Below are 17664 nucleotides of genomic sequence, written 5' to 3'. Positions count from 1 at the left end.
ATATATATATATATATACATATGTACAGACACACACATACATATGCACACGCAGAGAGAGAGAGATCAAAGGAAAATCTGTTTAATGTAAACTTTATTACTTTGGAGTTTTAAAATTCAGAAATACACTTCAACATTCATATTGCTGTTAGAATAGTCAGTGTGTGTATGGCCCAACTGGAAAATATTCTCTTGTTTTAAATGATGATGGGTTCTTGAATCCTGTGTAATGGAACTTAAAAGACTCATACCATCTATCTTAGCATGTCAATAGGTCAAAACCTTGTAAAATCAACTTGGCAATAACATTTCATGTAGTCCAAGTATGTTACCGTAGCAGAAAATTTGCTATGATGGCTTAATTACACAAGTACACAGCAACATTCAACTTCCAGTGAGAAAAGGTTTAGATTTGGGGAAACTTTTCAATATTTTCTTTTTCCTCTCATTGAGGGTATATTTGGGGTATTACATATGACTTCATGTATACATGTAAACACAATGTTGTATTTGTGTATATATGTAAACACTGTAATTACATATATAAAGGGCACTCAATGGGTAGGAGTCAATGTTTAAGCTATCAACTTTTAATTAGTTTCAATTTTTTTTTTAACCTGACAGCAATAATCTAAACTCTAACATCCCATTTCAAGGAAAAAAGGCAAAAAAAAAAAAAAAAAAAAAAAAAAAAAAATGGTTAAAAGGGAAAATTTTATGTTATACATATTACCATAATAACAAATGTATTAAGGAAAATATAGAGAACAGAAAAAATGAAATAAATATCACCCATAATTCTCACACCCTAAGCATACCACTGTTATTTTTTCTTCTGGTGTTCTCTGTTCCCTGCATATTTTTATATAGTATTAAGTTTCTTCATGTTACTGGGAAGCCTTTGTAATTTTTAAATCTATACCTATATAAGGAGAAAATTATTCTGTTCATTTCTTTTTAATTTGCAAAATAATTTGAGGCTAAATTATTTGTACTTATAACTTTGTACTTATGACTTTTTACATTATTTTCTTAGGAGAATGTCCTGTAATGAAATCATGGAGTCAAAGGCATGAATCCATTTTTAGCATTTAATATACAAGACAAATTGATTTTCAAAAACTCTGTATTAAATTATAACATTATCAGCAAGTTATAAAGGTATTATTCTCATCACACCCTCATCAAAGATTAAGTCATATCATTTTAAAAATATGTTAATTTAATAGAAAAAATATATCTCATGATTTAAATTTGCATTTATCTTAGATTACAAGGTTAAATTGTTAACAAGTTTCAATACGATTCTTTAGTAGCTATACGATCTCTTTTAAAAATTGTCTTGACACAATTTCTGCTGATTTGTTAATAGCTTTTGTTGATTCTTCTCAGTTTATTTATTTATTTTATTCATTTTAAGACAGAGTCTCACTCTGTCACCCAGCCTAGAGTGCAGTGGTGCCATCTCAGCTCACCGCAACCTCTGCCTCCCAGGCTCAAGCAATTCTCCTGTTTCAGTCTCCCGAGTAGCTGGGACCATAGGCATGTGCCACCACTCTCAGCTAATTTTTGTATTTTTAGTAGAGACAGGGTTTTGCTATGTTGCCTAGGCTGGTATCGAACTCCTGATTTCCAGTGATCTGCTTGTCTTGGCCTCTCAAAGTGCTGGGATTACAGGTGTGAGTCACTGAGCCCAGCCTTATTATTTTTAAACTGTATTAAAATGCTGAAATGTTAGTTAACGAATTATGTTTATTCTGCTTTTTTTTTTTTTTTTTTTTTTTGCTGAGTACAGGGGACTTTATTGATGTACACAATGAGGTAGGGCTCCCTAGGTCTCACCCTCTTCAGGGGGTCTGCATGGAAGCTGTGAGGAGGGGAGAGTCTCAATGTTATGGCGGACTGAGTGTGGCAGTGACTCCCCATCAGTTGAGGGCCTCTCTCTTCCTCTCGTGCTCTCGCTGGGGCTGGTGTCCAGCTGGCTGCTATTCCTTGGAAGTCATGTGGACCATGAGGTCTACTACACTGTTGCTGTAGCCAAATTCATTGTCATACCAGGAAATAAGCTTGACAAAGTGGTTGTTAAGGACAATGCCCACCCCAGCATCGAAAGTGGAAGAGTGGGTGTTGCTGTTAAAGTCAGAGGAGACAACCTGGTGCTCAGTGTAGCCCAGGATGCCCTCAAAGGTCCCCTCCAATGCCTGCTTCACCACCTTCCTGATGTCATCATATCTGGCAGGTCAGGTCCATGACCAACACATTGGTGGTGAAGACAAGGAAGGCCATGCCAGTAAGCTTTCTATTCAGTTTCAGGATGACCTTGCCTACAGCCTTGGTAGCACCAGTGGATACAGGGATGATGTTCTGGAGAGCCCTGTGGCTGTCACACCAGTTTCTTGGAGGGGCCATCCACAGTTTTCTGGGGGCGGTAATGGCGTGGACCGTGGTCATGAGTCCTTCCACGATTCCAAAGTTGTCATGGATGACCTTGGCTAGTGGGGGGCAAAGCAGCTGGTGGCACAGGAGGCATTGCTGATGGTCTTGAGGCTGTTTTCATACTTCTCATCGTTCATGCCCATCAGCAGAGGGGGCAGAGATGATGACCCTTTTGGTATCCCCCGCAAGTGAGCCCCAGTCTTCTCCATGGTCGTGAAGACACCAGTGGACTCCACGGCGTACTCAGTTTCAGGATCACCTCATTTAATTTTGGTGGCATCTCGCCTTGGACGATGAGTGATGTAATTTTCATTGATAACAAGCTTCCCATTCTCAGTCTTGATGGTGCTGTGGAATTAGCCATGGGTGGAATCATACTGGAACATGCAGACCATGTCCTTGAGGTCAATGAAGGGGTAACTGATGGTGACAATATCCACTTTACCAGAGTGAAAGCAGTTCTGGTGACCAGGTGCCCAATACGACCAAGTTCGTTTACTCTGGCCTTCAACTTTATCATGGTGTCCAAAGGACATGGCTAGTTTTACATAAGAATACATAGCTGTCTATCAAATGGGAGGAGCAGAGAGCCTGATTCGCACTTTTATGGTTTCTTTTATTGTTCCAAAGCTCTTCCCAGTCTAGAACTTTCGAAGACGATTCAATTCCCCCCCTAGTTTTTTATGGGTTGATGTTGCACACTTAACTTCTTCTATCTGGAATTTACTCTGTTGTATAGGACAGATCTTGATGGACAGAGGCAGAGGAGGGGGAACAGCATTAGCGAGGTTTTAGAGGAAGAATTAAGAGTATGTGGAAAGTGTACGTATGTAAGTCCACTTCTCTGGTGAAATGACCACATTGAGTCATAAAGACATACCTAAGTGTCCATCAACAGATAAATAAATTAAAAAAATGTGGTATATATACACAATGAAATACTACAAAGCCATAAAAAGAAGAAAATGCTGTCATTTGCCCACATGGATGAACTTGCATGACATTACACTAAAAGAAATAAGCCAGGCACAGAAAAACAACTATGGTCATGTACCACATAATAATGTTTCGGTCAACCACAGACTGCACTGCATATACAGTGGTGGTCTCGTAAGACTATAAAGCCCTATTTTTTACCATGTTTTTCTGTGTTTACATGCACAAATATTTACCGTGGTGTTACAATTGCCTACACTATTCAGCACAGTACCAAGTGTACAGGTTTGCAGCCTAGTAGCAATGTGCTAAACCATATAGTCTAGTTGTGGGGTAGGCTCTATCATCTAGAGTTGTACTCTACAATGTTCACTCAGTCATGATATCACCTAATGATGCATTTCTCAGAATGTACTCCCATGATTAAGTGACACATGACTGTACTGTATTAACTCACTTATATGTGGATTTTTGAAAAGCGTATCTCTTAGAGTAAGTAGAAAGTCGGTCACCTGAGGCGAGGCTGGAGAGGAGAGGAAGACATGGGGAAAGAAAAGATGTTGGTCGAAGTGTACAAAGTTTCAGTTAGACTATTACACTGCAACTGTTACACTGCAACTGTTACCCTGCATGGTAACCACAGTTAAGCATAATGTTTGTTTCAATATTGCTAAAATAGATTTTTAATGTTGTTACCACAAAAAATGATAAATTGGGAGATGACAGATATGTTAATTAGCTTGATTGAATCCTTCTATACGTAGATCAAAACATCACATTGTACCCCACGATAACAATTCTTTTATTGACAAATAATAATAATTGACAAATAATAATAAATACACAATTATTATTTGTCAATTAAAAGTAAAAATATGGCCAGGTGCAGTGGCTCACACCTGTAATCCCAGCACTTTGCAAAGTCAAGGCAAGTGGATCACTGGAGGTCAGGAGTTTGAGACCAGCCTGGCCAACATGGTGAAACTCCATCTCTACTAAAAATACAAAAAAAATTAGCCAGGCGTGGTGGCACATGCGTGTAATCCCAGCTACTTGGGAGGCTGAGACAAGAGAACTCCTTTTACCCAGAAGGTGGTGGTTGCAGTGAACTGAGATAGTGCCATTGTGCTCCAGCCTGGGTGACAGAGTAAGACTTCATCTCAAACAAACAAACACAAAAAAGTAAAAAAAAAAAAAAAAAAAGAAAAAGGTAATGGGAGGTAGAGATGGTAGGAAGGAGGAGAGGAGAGGCTACAGGGGTCTCATCTCAGGCATAGTGACCTATCTGGAGGCAGCACCTACAGCCACAAGTGAGTCTTGGCTGGGTGGAGGAAGCAGGACCTGGGAGGAGCAGCCCAGCTCCAAACAGGAACATAGAGGAGGAAGGCTCTGCCACAGGAGAGACACCAGACTTTGCAGCTGCACTTGATGAGTGGGAGCAGAAAGTGCTTACGGCATTATAATAATTTGTGTCCAAAATGAAGTGGGATATTCATCTTTACCCGTAGTAATTTTGTTCAATGTGATTTAAATGTGTTTGCAAAGGAAGGGCATCTCTAGCCTAGCTGGATACCTGAGCTTTGCTTAGATGTACAGGTGTTCCTGCCATGTAGCTTTCCTACTCCTTTCTGGAAAGAAAAAAGACAAAACGCTCAGCAATTTTCACTGCACTGTTCCCTCTCTAGGGTCCCGATAGTTTGTCTATATGCTTATTACTGCCCATTTTCCAGGTCGCTTTTACAAATTTATTTATTTTTTGAATTGAAAAATAAATATTGTATATATTTATAGGATACAACATGATGTTTTGAAACATGTATACACATATCATATATTCACATACATATATCAAGCTAATTAACATATTTATTACCTCATAGATTTGCCATTTATTTGTGGTGAGAATATTTAAAATTCTACTCTTGTAGTAATTTTCAAGTATACAATGCATCTGTAGTAACTATAGTCACCATCTTGTTCAATAGATCTCTTGGACTTATGCCCTAAGGTCACTTTTTAAAGACAAGATCATAGTTCTTTTTCGTATAGATTCTCATTTTTAAAGAATGCATGGTTAGCAAATACATTGGAAACAGTGGAACTTCAAAATGCGAGAGAATGTAAAAAGTAGAAATGTTTGTCTCCAAAGGCCTGCGGTTTTGTATGGGCAGAACGCCAGATATTGGCCTCCATCAGATGAAAGTGGACTTTATTGGTGAGAAACTCGGTTTTCCTCTGCACTTGCTCCGCTGTCACCTTTGTGATTTGATTCAAAGCTAGCAAGCAAAAGGACACACTTCAGCATAACTCGACATGGGGAGAAGAGACTAAAGATTTGTGTTCCCACAAGGGAAGTATGAGTGTCTTCTGATGCTGTACTCTAAGGCTTCCGTCCTCATCCCGACCCATAAGGGTTCAGACCTGGCGGAGACCACAGCTCCTGCTAAGGTTACACATGTAGGAGGCAGGGCTGTGAGGCGAGGGAATTAAAAGTTTGCAAAAAGATTTAAGGACCTTAGAGGGAGGGAAAGGAAGAGAAGAGTTTCTGGGGAATGTTCTCTGCCCAAGGTAAAGGGGTGTCACGTGATGCCCCAGAAGGCTCTATAGCTAAGAACAGGACACTGGGGACAACCAACAGAATGAGTGGAGTAGGTGAGAAAAACTCTCCCTAAATCTCCAGTGCCCTTCAGATTCTGCAGGGCTTGGGACAAAATGCTTGAGATTGAAATAAAGGACTGACTGACTATTTTTCAGGGAGTCCCAGGATGGCCTGAACTGGATAATACAGAATTTGTGGTGTACTGTACCATCTATACGTATATGAACTATAGTGGTGGATTCTCTTTCACAGGAATTTCCTCAATCATCTGAATCTAGTGATTCTTCCCTCCTCTGATCTCCTACAACACACACTTTTCATTGCTATTGCCTTATGAGGAGTCTTCTGTAGTTATCCTGACTACTTTTTATATTATATTATTGGTTACTATTGAACTTTCTTTTCCTGATGGGTAAAAGTAAAATGCATTTTCTTTTTTTTTGTTTTTTTTTTGAGACGGAGTCTCGCTCGTCCGCCCAGGCTGGAGTGCAGTGCCGGATCTCGGCTCACTGCAAGCTTCCGCCTCCCGGAGTTCACGCCATATCTCCTGCCTCAGCCTCCGAGTTAGCCTGGGACTACAAGGCCCGCCACCTCGCCCGGCTAGTTTTTTTGTATTTTTTAGTAGAGACCGGGTTTCACCGGTTAGCCAGAATGATCCGATTCCTGACCTCGTGATTGCCTGCCTCGGCCTCCAAAAGTGCTGGGATTACAGGCTTGAGCCACTGTCGCCCGGCGTAAAAGTGCATTTTCTATAAAAAAATAGTGCACAAAGAGCCTATCTGGTCAGAAATAATAGGAAGAAAAAAAAAAGAGACTCTTGGGGACAGATAAAAGAAAAAAAAAAAAAAGATATTCATGCAATGGAAAAGCTTCTGAAATTTCTCCAGTTTGTAGTCTTTGGAAAGAGAAAAAATATCAGAAAATCCTAAGACAAAGTATACAGGATCTTAACCATTTTTCACTGTGAGTTTTCACTTTGTTTTTTAGGATGCAGATTCTGTTGTCATTAAAATGTTTATCTCTAAAAGTCACACTGTCTCCATGTCGTGTATGCATCTCAGCTACTTCGGCACACTTATACATGGACGTGTGCCTTCTTCAGATTACCTTTGACTCAATACACATACTGTGCTCCATGACACGGAATTGACAAGATACAATGTGAATGATTAACTTTGCAATTAATATTTTCTATATTATTTTCTATAATATAGAAAATGCAGCTGCTTTTGGAGCAGGACAGACAGACTTGTGATTTGGTGCTGGTAATTAACTTCTCTGAACATCAATGGGGGTACCTCTCAGACACCTGGTGAGGTTTCCATGGAATGGCCTGTGATAAGTTCTTATTATCTATGTGCCTGACACATGGTAAGCCCTTAAGACATTCATTCCATTTATAGCCCTTCTTCCCCTCACCATTGTCTTTTCTTTCCAGCTGGTTTGGAAGCTCAGTGATGGCAAGAAGCCCATTTTGTACTTCTTGGTATATTCTACAACATTCTAGCACTGTGAGTTGCAGACTTAGGTAATTAACAATTACTTACAAATTTCAATTGAGAATGTGACAGAATGGTGACAAATCAAAACATGAACCATCATTGCTTATATATCTTATGAAATTTGTTTTGAATTTTTTCCTTAAGTGTCATTTTCTATAATTACTAAAACCTTAATATGATGACTAAAGAGTAAAATGGTTTCACTATTGCTTGTATCTGAGGAATTATATAACATATCAGCAACAAAGGTTCCCAAAAAACTTGCTTATAGAAAATATTAGACACACACTTATTAGAGGGTTCTCTTGGGGGGTTCTTCAGAGTCAGAGGAATATAGAAAATATTTGTTTTTTAGATTTATTTTCCTTATTTGAAATTTCAAAGCAAAATTATATGCACATTTGTTTCTTACTCATTAATTTAGTATTTGTAAGAATTTAAGGGCTATCCATCAGGAAAAAGACAAAGGTACCTTGAATTAATAATGATAATTATAGTGACTGCCATTACTTAATTATGCCAGGTACTTATATAATCTCAAAACAGTACTTTAGGGACAAATTTATTTGTATGTTCTAACATGACCCTAAATTCAACATTCCCCAGATAAAGTTCATTTGCCTGATGTACTCACTGTGTGTCAGTATCTGCTTTTAACAGAGGAAGCAGCTAAGCCTCCAAGGATCTGTGGCTTGCCAGCTCACACTAGTTGTTGGGGGTGGCAAGAATCTATTTTCCATGAAGTAATGTACAAAATGGGCCATCTCAAGTACCACCACTACCTGAGACATCATTAGGTTAAAAAAATGCTTTATGTTCTCTATCAAAACTGAATGCAAGATTAAACCTGTAAAAGAACAAACTGAACAAAGAATGATTAATACCATAATGTAAGATTATGGCATTCCTCATACACCACCCTCCTTCCAAGAACAAACCAATCTAAATTGCCCCTGTTTAAAAAAGACTCTCCTATTATGAAAGAAGCACTTGTAAAACTTCCCAGAATGGGAAAATTAATCATTAGCCCGTTCCAATGATTTAGAGCATTGTTTAGAGAGATAAATAACACCATCAGCAGGACCACTGCAGCTAGGCAGGTTCTTAGACAACACCCCTATAGTGACAGCAGTTACCACTGAAATGCTCCCCGGGAACATGGAACTGCAACTTGTGGTAGAGGTTTCTTTCCCAACAAAAGACAGGCACAGAGAGCCTATCTGGTCAGAAATAATGGGAAGAAGAAAAAAAGAGGCTCTTGGGGACAGACAAGAGAAAATAAAAGATCCTCACAGAATGGAAAAGCTTCTGGAACTTCTCCAGTTTGTAGTCTTTTGAAAGAGAAAAAAATAATCAGAAAATCCTAAGACAAAGCACACAGGATCTTAACCATTTGTCACTGTGATTTTACCTTGCTTTTAGGATGCAGGTTTTGTTGGCATTAAAAAGTTTACCTCTAAAAGTCACGCTGTCTCTGTGTCATGTATGCATCTCAGCTACTTCGGTAAATGTATTCATGCACATGTGCCTTCATCAGGTCACCTTTGACTCAATACACACACTGTGCTCCATGACACGGAATTGACAAGATACAAAAGAGCAATTAACTTTGCAATATTATTTATTATGCAATATGAGATGTTTAATTGGTCTCTGGTCATTTGCTTCTGGTTAAGCTTTTTTTTTTTTTTTTTTTTTTTTTTTTTTTGGGGGACAGTAGTTCTGCGGGGACAGAGTCTTGCTCTGTCACCCAGGCTGGAGTGCAGTGGCGTGATCTCTGCTCACTGCAAGCTCTGCCTCCCAGGTTCACGCCATTCTCCTGCCTCAGCCTCCTGAGTATCTGGGACTACAGGCGCCTGCTGCCACGCCTGGATAATTTTTTGTATTTTTAGTAGAGACAGAGTTTCACCATGTTAGCCAGGGTGGTCTCGATCTCCTGACCTCGTGATCCGCCTGCCTCGGCCTCCCACAGTGCTGGGATTACAGGCGTGAGTCACCGCGCCCGGCCTGGTTAAGCTCTAATGCTCATTCTCTTCCCATGTATGAGTTTTCTTACCTTCTGATATGAGTTTCGCTGCACCCCCCAAAATATGCATGTTGAAGCCCTAACCCTACTATTACAGAATGTACGTGTGTTTGGAGACAGGTTCTTTAAAGAGGTGATTAAGGTAAAAGTAAGGCCATATGGGTGAATCCTTATCCAATATGACTGGATTTCTTATAAGAAGAGATGAGGACACAGACACAAGGAGGAATGACCATGTGAGGACACAGGGAGAAGCTGGCCATCCAAGCCAAGGAGAAAGCAACCCTGCTTACACCTCCATCTCGGATTTCAGCCTCTAGAACTGTCAGGACGTCAATTTCTGTTTTTTCAGCTGCCAGTCTGTTGTCCCTTCTCCTGGTGGCCTGAGAAAACCAAATCCCTTCTGAGGGCAGGTCCCTCCAATGGTCTCCCCTGACTCAGGATGGCTTCTGTCTCCACAAGGTCTCAGAGGTCATATCACTTCAGCTACCCAAGTCTGCCCTTTGCTAGATCATTCAAACGGAAATCCCAAGTCTCCACTGACCGACAAAGTCTCAGGTGCACATTTTCGGCTGCCTTGAGACCGCCTGTCTGTTCTGACAGCACGCTAAGCTCCAGGTGTCTAAAACAATTCCTCTTCTGATGAGACTGACGTACTCCTGTCACATTCACCCTGCCACCCAGGCTGGGGACTCTACAGCCATCTTTAACGTTCTTTCCTGATGCTTCTCGCAGCCAAGCAGTCATCCCCTTTCCTTGCCATTCCTTCATGTTCACTTCTTTGGCATTTACTCAGCCTCAACCTCGGCTGAGGCCTATTTGACTGCCAGTCCGCAGTCAACTCCTAACTGAATCCCCCTGCCCCTAGTCCTGCCTTGTCACATGCATGTCTCACCAGCCCAGGTTCATCTTTCCCCTGCTAGTCCATCTCGGTGTTTGGGCCTTTCTTTTGCCCACAGAGTTCAGCCCGTTCTGAAGGCCCTGGCATATTTGATTCCTGACCACTCTTCACCATTGTCCCCTGCCTGTGCCCTCCATTCAGACAGGTTTATTGACCGATCCCAACCTTGTGTTCACTCAGCGATGTCTTATTTCCGCCCTCATTGTTTTTGCTCAAGCCATTGTCGCTTCTTGGAAATCGCTTGTGTTTATCTAATCCTAACCCATTCTTCAAAGGTAATTTCACATCTCATGACTGTGTGAACCCTTATTCAAGGACACCAGCCACATGCATCTGTCTCCTTGAGTTCCTCTAACATATCCTGGTCGCCTTTCTACTTGATTAGCAAGAACCTCCGAGCCACATGTGATGCCCCAGTGTCATACTGTCTCCCTCTCTTCTTGATGTGATTTATGTTATTGCTTTCAGTTCCATTTTAAAGTCTCTTTGGAAAACAGACTTTTTCAACAAGAGGACTCAAATGCTCCAGACCTGGCTCATACTAAGCTCTGAAAAAATATTAGCTATTAGCTATTAAGTTATAAGCAAATAAAAAGTTAAGCTAATTACAGCTCATGGAACTCCGGTGGTTCTCATTTTTGAATCTCACTTTTCATTATTTGCTGTATTTTTTGGGCATATGATGTAACTTTCCGATCAGACTTTACTTCTTAAAGGCTGGGCCTTTGACTTACTTTTTCTTTTCTTTTTTTAACATAGAACAAAATAAATACTCTATTAATGTTCTCTGTTCAGTGAAGAGATAGGTACTTCCTAGGAAGACTAACGTATGTTTTAATAGATGCATTGACAAACCTGAAGGATGGGTTTACTGTTCAGTAGTACTTTGTTCATAAATGTAGAAACATCTGCTTTGGGGTTACAGGGAAACTTCTTTTAAATTTGTACAGGCTTGAAAAATAGTTGTGCTCTATAAATACCCCAGTATGAGTCATTTGCTTAACTAAACAGCTGCTTACTCATTAGCCAAATGCACTTCACTTTAAGGCATACACTTAAATGAATTTTCTCCCATGCCTCTCTCCCTCCCCCAAGAGCCAGAAAAGTGATGTGCAGGTACTTTTCTGGAATACAAAAGAGATACAGATCTGCCTTTGACATAGGGAATCTAAACTCCGTGATGCAGCAGAAAGTCATCCTAGCTCAAATTCATAAGGTGTCTGTATATGCTCTGATTGTTCTTGTAACACCACAGTCCTTCATTTTCTATTCCCATCTCTCCCCACACACCTCTGGAACATCCTCCCTCTTCCCATTCAAACCCAATGTACCAATTTTCCCACTGGGGCACCTGGCAGGGCTTTGTTCTTTTTTTCCCTTCTGTCACCATCGAACGTTTCTTATGCAGGTAGATAGTCTGCGTCAAGACCTCTGGCAGAAGCCATTTATTTTCATAAGTGGAAGCAAATGACAAGTATTCTTATAAATCCTTTTGTAAATATGGAGACACAGATCAACCTCTACAATTAGTGGCATTCAGCTATCACTTTCTATTCTTCAACTTATTTTGAATAAGTTGAAGTTACAAAGCAACGACTCACATATTTTTAAAACTTTATTTTGATTTAACTTTTTCTTAAAGATGAGGTCTAGGCCGGGCGCGGTGGCTCAAGCCTGTAATCCCAGCACTTTGGGAGGCAGAGACGGGCGGATCATGAGGTCAGGAGATCGAGACCATCCTGGCTGCTAACACGGTGAAACCCTGTCTCTACTAAAAAATACAAAAAACTAGCCGGGCGAGGTGGTGGGCGCCTGTAGTCCCAACTACTCGGGAGGCTGAAGCAGGAGAGTGGCGTGAACCCAGGAGGCGGAGCTTGCAGTGAGCTGAGATCCGGCCAGCCTGGGCGAAAGAGCAAGACTCCGTCTCAAAAAAAAAAAAAAGATGAGGTCTTGCCATGTTGCTCGAGCTGGTCTCGAACTTATGGCCTCAAGCCATCTTCTAGCCTAAGTCTTCCAAATATGTGGGATTCCACCTCTGTACTACCATGCCGGGTTTCATACTTTTATTTTCTTTAAAACTGGTCAATATTACCATGAGTTCCTTCTTTTGGAAGCCAGTAAATGTCTAAATGTTTTGGAAGAGTCCAGAGGAGAACTTTGATTTCTAGAAAGACCAAATGGGAAGAAACAGATATAGTCTCCAGAGTTCCATATATAGTGTAGCTATTCTCAGCAGGATTCCAATCCAATGTGGATTTTTTCTAGCCTGCGGAGGACATTTTCAAACGCCCAGGGCTGACATTTAGCTGGTACCCATTTGGTATGATTGTACTTCATTAAAATCACTTTTATATCAGTTGGTAATTACCTATTGTCCTGAGCCCCCCGGATACTGAACCCTTCAACGCTGACACCCTGCCTCCCACAAAAACGTCCTATGATTTAGTTAATGCCCAACACAGGATGAGGCTCTGACTATGCAGAGCCATTTTGATTGAACACTGGTTAAATATCTTGAATATCACCCTACAAATAGCGCTTGTTTCCAGGTATATTAGGTATTAATTATTTTCTGGAAAGCAATCTGACTGTGCTAGCTTTGAGAATGAGAGCATTTACCTCCCTCGGTTTATTTACCTCCCTGGGGTTTATTTTCCTCATCTGTCAACTGGTAGAGTGCCTTGGCTTAGGGTTCAGACTGGGTTCCAAAGGGGAGATTGCTGATGGATAGAAATCTGGCCCCACTTCAGGCAGAGCAGCTCCTCCTCCAGGCCTACTCACTGGGGTCCCCATTTCCTCGATTATTTGGAGAAAGGAGTTTGAAAACTGAATTTTGCTGCTAAAAAAAAAGTTTAGAAAAAAAAAAAACAACAACCACTGGCTACAATGAGCACTAATCCTTCATCCTGTCTAAAAACTGTAAAATTCAATTATGACTACAATTAACAGAACGCATGGCATCTGTCTACCAAGAGCAAATAGCTACATTGGGCCTACTCGGCACCAGGCATTGTTCTAAGCGCTTTGCGTGTTTGAACTCACTTCACCCACACAACTATGCCTATAATTATTTTTACAGTTATTAAAGTCCAAAAAGTGTATGTTCAGATATATTTATTTTCACTTTTATAATTTTCTTAGATACGTTTGAGGTTATAATTTATTCAAAGCTAACAGTCCTACAATGACTATTTAATGAAATGTAATCGTGATATTGTCTTTCTTATATGCTCCAATGACAGATTTCTATGCATATTTTAAAGAGCGTTTTGTCTTTAACATTTGGATTTTATCTCGAAATCATTAGATTAACAGTATGTACTATACTTTATAAATTATACATTAGACTATGTATGTACTTTCTCTGTGGCTTATATCAGTGGTCCCCAACTTTTTTGGCACCAGGGACTGGTTTCATGGAAGACAGTTTTTCTATGGACCAGGGCGGGGGATGGTTTTGGGATGATTTAAGCCCATTTATTATTGTGCACTTTATTTCTATTATTACATTGTAATATGTAATGGAATAATTATACAACTCAATGGGAGCCCTGAGCTTGTTTTCCTGCAACTAGATGGTCCCATCTGGGGGTGATGGGAGACAGTGACACCGAAGTGTGTTGCTTATGTCCAGGTCACTCTGCAATCTCGTTTGGTTGCTGTCACTGCAATCTCGGGATATTCCACCTTGACTTTAACCCAGAACGTATGGGGATTTGAAGTTCTCTCAAACATACGTTTAAGGACACTAGATGCAGCTATACAATTGAAGTACATCAACTTACCTGCCACTATAAAGCCTGCCACCAGAGGCAGCTTAATTGTCACTTGCCACACATGGATAGGATTTTGATAAGAGCCTGTAAGTAATTGATTTATTATGGCCTCTGCACAGTCAAACCTCTCTGCTGATGTTAATCTGTATTTGCATCCACTGCCCAGTGACTGCATCACGACCTCAGCTCCACCTCAGATCATCAGGCATTAGATTCTCACAAGCAGCGTGCAACCTAGATCCCTTGCAGGCACAGTTCACAATAGGGTTGGTGCTCCTATGACAATTTAATGATGTCACTGATCTGACAGGAGGTGGAGCTCAGGCAGTAATGCAAATGATGGGCAGCGGCTGTAAATACCGATGAAGCTTCCACTCACCTGCCGTGCAGCCCGGTTCCTAACAGGCCAGGGACCCATACTACAGGAATGTCTGAAAGATGCACTGTGTACTGTATGAGTATCAGTCTGTGGCCTGGGGGTTGGGGACTTCTAGCTTATACTGTTTGTTTCTTCATTTTCAACCAGACCTGGAAATCAGTTTCTAATGCCAGTCCGTGGCTGTGGCTCTGGGTAGCTGTAAATGTGCTCAGACATTTCCTGAGCTACAGCTCCTGACTGCCATGGCTTAACTGGGATAAACAGCTGAATGCAAATCTGAGCATGAAATTCCTCATGACTGTCCTTTTCCGGAACATGAGTTTATGGAAGACATCATGGGCCCTGCCTACTCCCTCCTGCCTCCACTGCTGTGCTTCCGAGGCACTGGGTTGCTCGGGATCTTGTGCTTCTCCCTCCCAGGGCCTGGTCCCTGTGCTCCTGGACGGAAGTGAGTTGCCGGCCATGGTTCACTGGTTCCCTGGAACAGCCTAACTTGGGTCCTTGCTGGTGGACGGCATTGTCTTTTCTCAGTGAGTCCAGCAGAGTTGGGAAATGGGAACTATATCATGTGAGAAAGTAAAGCTGCAAGGGATGAGGAGGAGAAGGTTCTGAGGGTTCCTGTGTTTTAATAAAGTGGCAAAGCACAGGGGAGAGAGATTCCACTAATTCCTGTAGCCCTTACAGGCAGGAACAGAGCTGGTGTTAGGCAGGCTCAGGAGGCTGTGTGTCAATGAAGAGAAGGAAGACTTCCTGTCCACTGAGCTATCCACACTGAGGCTGTATCTACACAGTCATTGTATGATAACTCGTCAGGGATGACAGATGAATCCAAACAGGATGTGTAGCTTCACCAGATGAGCTTTATGCAGCATTAACTATCCATCCAAGACTTCAACTATTTTGTCTTAATGATCCCTAAAACAGACGTTAACTTGTCAGTCTTGACTTGAAGTTAAGAAACAAAAGACCTCATTTCTTGTATCTCTAAAGCACCAGTCCGTTCCGAGATTTTATAGTTTTCTACTGATGTCTTGCTCAGACTTTTTCAATAAATATTGAAATGATTAGAATTAAATAGAATTCTTATATATTTGTATTTGTTCATCTCCTGTCTGTATTTTGGGTGGGAGGATAGAGTTCAAGGAAAAGGGTAAGAGACATGGTTGGTTTATGTCTGGAGTCAAAGCCTTATGTTAATGAGGAAGCTCTGTCAGGGGAATTTCAGATATTGGCCAGTGGCAGTGGTGGGAACCTGGGGGCTGGCATCCTTGAAATAATATCACAGAGGTGGCGAGTGGCCGGTGTGCCTGGATGACCCAAAGCTGAGTGAGGTCTCTTCTGGAGGCTGACTGCCCAAGCAGCCTGAAGAATCACAGAGATAGTTTTTGGTTGGTATTGCCCTTCTCCCTTCTCCCCAGAGCTATGCCTGATTTGGGCTGAGACAGCAGAAAATACACAATGCATGTTTCAGACATTCCTGCTTTAATATATTAATACCTCGCCCACTCTCCAGGCCAGGAATCTCATATCTTGTCCTACCCTTTTCCACACAAAAAGAAAACTACATTACATATAGAATTTTTAAGTGTAGCTGTTACTTATCCCATTGTAACTAGCCATGTTGACTTCTTTTTTAAGCGTGTGTCTTGCCTTGACACGCTTTCTTTATTGAAGACCACGGAAAAATGGATTTCTTTGTGATACTTTGAAAAATGGCAAATTGAAGAGATTTTTTTATCTCTGGAGACTGAGCTTTTACATCATAGAGTACTTTTCTCCCCTGATGGCTAACCCAATCACATAGTTCCACAATAAACAAGCTAAATCTAGATTAATAAGACAGTATGTGCAGAAAAATCCTTTTACTCTTTGTGCTTTCTTTCCCTGTGCCTTGAAAATGTTCATTAAAAATCTCCTACTTAGTCTGCCTCATTATATTGGTTTACTCATCTTGGTCTCCCTATTTGAATGATTTAAATCACAGTTTGAAAAGATTTCTTGTTTGGAACATCCTCGGCCAGGCCATTACTTTGTAAAGTAGGGAAGTCTGGAGGCCCTAGTTGTTCTTTTGAACTTAGTTCATAAAATGATTTTTAAACACTGATCTATCAGCTTTTCTCTTCTCTTTATCAAAATTAATAATTCAAATGAAAGCCACCTATTTAAATGGAGTCTCAGCTGGGTATGGTGGTTTATGCCTATAATCCCAACACTTTGGGAGGCTGAGGCGGGTAGAATGCTTGAGTCCAGGAGTTCCAGACCAGCCTGAGCAACACGGTGAAATCTGTTTTCTACAAAAATTAGCCAGGTGTGGTGGTGCACAACTGTAGTCTCAGCTACTGGGGAGGCTAAGGCGGGAGGATCACTTGAGCCTGAGAGGCGGAGGCTGCAGTGAGCCATGATTATGTGACTGTACTCCAGCCTGGTGACAGAGCCAGATCCTGTCTCTAAATAAATAAATTAATTAATTAATTAATAAATAAATGGAGTTCCATTGTTAGCAACTTATACAACCTGGAAAAATCAACTGAACTGTAAATATTGGCATGGATGAGTGCATAAATACTTTCAAAAAGAATTACAACTTCTCTGTAATAACCATCAAGACTATTTAGCTAACAGGGATCCCTGGAAGATCTTTCAGATCTGTCTGTAAAAGAAAAGGAACCCTGGCAATTCACAAGACAACTCAGCAACGTTGCATCTGCTTCTGGGGCAGGTAACAAAATCCAGTTTTAAATTTTGCTCTAAACAGTTAAGGAGATAATCAAGTCGGCTTGGGATTGGGTTGTGCACAGGAAGGCTGCAAAAAGATTACAAAATAGCCTCCCCCTGGCAGAAATGTAAAAAAGCCATTCCATGATTTTTTTTTTTTTCAGTTCTGCCAACGATTTATCTTCAGAAGACAAGCAGATGAGGAGACAAAACCTACTGATGTGGGTACTCAAGCAGGAACCCCCCTCTTGCACCGGCGACTCAAGTGGGAAGAAGGTAGGAAATCAACAGCACAGGGGAAAGAAAGGGAAAAGGAGTTTGGAAACAAGATAAGACAGGCTTCTTTTGAATAATGGAGAGGACTCTTAGAAAAAAGAAAAGAAACAGAATAAATT

At 40.9% G+C, this 17664-nt stretch overlaps 1 protein-coding gene and 1 long non-coding RNA gene across 5 annotated transcripts in view; one reads left to right on the top strand and one right to left on the bottom strand.

Annotated features, from left to right (window-relative positions):
* The window catches only part of DLGAP1 (DLG associated protein 1), an 830806-nt gene that overhangs the window by 336837 nt on the left and 476305 nt on the right, over positions 1 to 17664 (bottom strand). The window lies entirely within an intron of this gene.
* Positions 1 to 17664, top strand: part of LOC108526917 (uncharacterized) — a 54337-nt gene that overhangs the window by 13437 nt on the left and 23236 nt on the right. The window contains exon 2 of the long non-coding RNA XR_001884637.1: positions 17434 to 17545. This is a non-coding gene — a long non-coding RNA (uncharacterized LOC108526917). The remainder of the gene's footprint in view (positions 1 to 17433; positions 17546 to 17664) is intronic.

The sequence above is a fragment of the Rhinopithecus bieti genome, unplaced genomic scaffold (assembly GCF_001698545.2).
Source record: "Rhinopithecus bieti isolate Rb0 unplaced genomic scaffold, ASM169854v2 scaffold_3856, whole genome shotgun sequence".
Taxonomy (NCBI): domain Eukaryota; kingdom Metazoa; phylum Chordata; class Mammalia; order Primates; family Cercopithecidae; genus Rhinopithecus; species Rhinopithecus bieti.
The sequence above is the reverse complement of the archived record's forward strand: the minus strand, read 5'-3'. Positions and strand labels throughout refer to the sequence as shown.